Here is a 358-nt window from a genome sequence, read left to right as displayed (position 1 = left end):
TCGCGTGTGGGAAATACTCCTTTTCCGACAGCTCTCCCCTGGCAGGAGCGCCCTTCCCCCAGCACGTACCCGATCCCAGCCGGGCAGCGGGCAGCCCACGCCGGGCCGGCCCCTGTCCAGCTGCGCCCCTTGCAACACCGCAGAGCAGGGCGCGGGCAGAAGCGGCGGGGGAAAAGATCACTCCCTTGGCCTCCTCATCCCCACCCCCATTTCCAGCAGCAGGCACAAGTAGGCCTCAGGGGCCAGCTCCCCCCGGGGCCTTGCAACCCCCCTCTCCTCCTCCTCCTCGCAGGCGGACGGGCCGCGGCTGCACCAAGAGGCAGAGGCTGGCAGTCGCCACCGCGCCCCGGGCACCCAG

Source organism: Aptenodytes forsteri, unplaced genomic scaffold, assembly GCF_000699145.1.
Source record: "Aptenodytes forsteri isolate BGI_AS27 unplaced genomic scaffold, ASM69914v1 Scaffold96, whole genome shotgun sequence".
Classification (NCBI taxonomy): Eukaryota; Metazoa; Chordata; class Aves; order Sphenisciformes; family Spheniscidae; genus Aptenodytes; species Aptenodytes forsteri.
This window is presented reverse-complemented; position numbering follows the sequence as displayed.